This window comes from Mandrillus leucophaeus, unplaced genomic scaffold (assembly GCF_000951045.1).
Source record: "Mandrillus leucophaeus isolate KB7577 unplaced genomic scaffold, Mleu.le_1.0 Scaffold10, whole genome shotgun sequence".
NCBI classification, from domain to species: domain Eukaryota; kingdom Metazoa; phylum Chordata; class Mammalia; order Primates; family Cercopithecidae; genus Mandrillus; species Mandrillus leucophaeus.
In genome coordinates this window covers 6,320,398-6,323,344 of record NW_012098098.1, presented here as the reverse complement: position 1 = coordinate 6,323,344, position 2,947 = coordinate 6,320,398, and the positions used below count along the sequence as shown (strand labels likewise).

The window sequence follows — 2,947 nt, the reverse complement described above, 5'->3', positions numbered from 1 at the left end:
AGCGTCCTCCCTCGCAGGTGGGTGACCGGCGTACTGCCCGGCCCTGCCTCCCCCGTCTGACCTTTCCCGCCCTCTGCTCTTGGGAAGGTGGGCGCGCAGCGTGGCCGCCTCAAAGGGAGGAAGGGGCTGCTCCTGCCGCCCTGCCTGAGAGCTGCGTCGCCCTGGGAATCACTCCCGCCGTCTCGGGCCTCCGGGTCCTCCCCGCTGGGCTCCAGTCTTACCTGAGGGCTGCCTTTGTCCCCTGGAGAACGCTGAGCAAAGGTCAGGTGTCCCTGAGGTCTGTCCCCTGGTGGGCAGGTGCGGGGTCAGGGGTCACAGAGCCGGCCTGGAGGCCTCCTTCCCTAACTCCTTGTGGGAGCCACCTGGAGACTCAGTAATGAGTCTGCCTGGGGCACGGGTCACCGTGCAGGACCCCAGACACTCCTGGGTTCAAACCCTACTCTCTCCAAGCTGGGGGGGGTCACTTCCATTCTTGAGCCTCAGTCGCCTCCACTGGGGGAGGGGTCACACCTGTCCTGCTGTGCTCACGTGGTATGTGAGGACTGGGATGACATCGAGTGCTGGACAGTTTTGGGCTGTCAATGTCGCTCAGCCCCTGTGTGCTCGCTGCAGACCAGCAGAGACCCTGACAGGGGCCTTCAGATCCACCTGTGCTGACCAGTGGGGGCCACAGGCCTCACGCAAGGGCTGAGAAGTTGTGGCTGTCGGAATTGGGAGGTGCTGGTCGTGTAAAGTACACAGGTTTAGAAAACTTGGTACAAGAAGAAGAATATAAAATATCTCACTGAACAATTTTATTAAATTAATGGTTTTTTAGCATATATATCTAAAAAGATAACAGACACCATCCATAATTTCCCCACCCAGGGCTGACAGCCCTCAGCCCTGGGCAGCCCCTTTTCCATCTCATATGTCTATTTGTGTGCAGTGAGTGCTTTCCAGAGCGGGCTCTCCAGCCCCCAGGGGTCCCTGTGCTGACAGCAGTAGCCAGGTCTTTCTCAGTACTGAGTGGTATCTGCGTCCTAAAGATACTTTGTTTCAGAATTTCATCCTTTCACTTTTTAAGTTCTCTGGGCTAGTGTAGATACTTTGTTTCAGAATTTCATCTTTTCATTGTGTAAGTCCCTTGGGGCCAGCATAGCTTCCCCGGGTGAGCTGGACCCTGCGGGTGAAGCCTCCCTGTTCAGCCTCTGCCTTTCCTGACGTTCTCAGAGAACAAAGGGCTGTGTGAGGCGGGGCAGCTCATGAATAATTTTTTATGTAGAAGACTTGTTGAAATAATATTTTGGATATGTGGGGTTAAATAAAATATAAAGTTAAGTCTGCATTTCAGCTACTTCTGCTTTTCTAGCGTAGCTCCTGGTAAATGCGGAAGTGCATGTGGACTCACCCTGTGTTTCCATAGGACAGCAAGGGTTCAGGCCGTGCAGGGTGGAGGGGTGGAGTGCGGCCACCAGCGTGACAGGGGAAGCCCCGCCCACCTGGGGACCTGTCATGTGGTCTCCTCCATGTGGTTTGTGGGGTCCTTTGGCAGCTGACACCTAAAGAACCCCAGAGGAGCTGTGTCCTGGCCGGTAGGTGTACTTGCTAGAATTTTCTGATGCAGACAGCAGAAAATGAAGTCAAAGCGACAAGCAAAAGTGGGGATTCCTTGGCCCTCCTGACTCAACAGATCAGGGCCACCTGGCGAGTTGCCCCTTTCATGGCTCTGCTGTCTCTGAACTGGCCATACCCTCACTCAGCCTGCAATGGTCCTAGGAGACTCCAAGTCACCCCCTGCAGTCAGCAGACCCAGTGGGAGGTTGGCTCTGCCCCTGAGTCATGTGAGCCTGATGTGGGTCTCAGCCCTGTGCCAAGCACACTGGGGGAGGGGCACATACTGACCTGTCCAGCCCAGGCCTCGGAGCCTCGGGCCTACCCCAGAAGGGAGACTGCCCCGATTATCTCATCTGCCTGGACCCAGCAGAGAGGGGGTTCCTTGAAGGGCCCATGGTGCAGCTACCAGGATGGGGCAGGGATGCTGGCAGGTGAGAGCCACAGAAGCTCGCAGTGAAGCCCGAGTGCCCTGACGTGGCCCAGGGTGCAAGGGAGTCCTCACAGGCTGTGTTCTCTCCTCGGAGACCGGGGCTTCCTCCGCAGCCCTGTCCACACCTCTCCCTGTGCTGTAGACCAGTTGTTTCTGTCAGGACGCAGGTGTCTGAACCTGCAACAGGTCATTTGGGCTCTGGAATGACATGGGATCGTTTGGTGACCCGCAGCCCTGGGCCCCGCACCACCTGAGGATGAGTGTGCGTCTCTCAAGTTCAGATTTTGGAGCATGGCCCTCCATGGACCAGCTGCCTCCAGCCCAGTCTCCCCCTATCCTGTCCTCTGTGTCTGGGCAGTGAGGGGCCTGGACCCCACTTTCATCTGAGCAAGTGCAGTTTCAGAAAAGCAGTGTCCCCAAAACTAGCTTATTGCACACCTCACATGGCCAGAAGCCACTCTCCAACTGGTCACAGTGACCCAGGAGAGTACCACTGCCCCCAGCGTCAGGGCCAGAATGGGAGGCTGGGACTCAAGGGTGAGAGCAGCTGGTAGGAGCCCCCACCTGTCCAGGGCAGCTGAGCCGACCAGAGCGAGGACAGGTCCAGCTGCACTCCCCAGGACTGCCCTGCCCTGGCCTTTCACTGGCCCACGGTCTAGCGCGGCCTGGCTTCTCAGCACCCTGGGCACCTTGCTGCATGAGCGACGAAACCTTCGTGGCCCACTCTGCTCTCCAGGGTTGCTGGGGCCTTGGAGACAGGTGAGACCTATGACAACCTCCGCTCCAGCCCTCACACAGCTCCTGCTTCCCAGGGCCAGCAGCGCTCTGCGTCTCCACTCCTTATTTGGAAAATAGGGTTAAGAAGGGTCAGCCCTGCCGGGCGCGGTGGCTCACGCCTGTAATCCCAGCACTTTGGGAGGC

At 57.8% G+C, this 2,947-nt stretch overlaps 1 long non-coding RNA gene across 1 annotated transcript; it reads left to right on the top strand.

The window, feature by feature from the left end:
* Positions 1-165: 165 nt before the first annotated feature.
* Positions 166-1,325, top strand: LOC105533425. Its single transcript, XR_001005113.1, has 2 exons — positions 166-261; positions 929-1,325. It is a non-coding gene; the product is annotated as an uncharacterized LOC105533425 (long non-coding RNA).
* Positions 1,326-2,947: the final 1,622 nt, after the last annotated feature.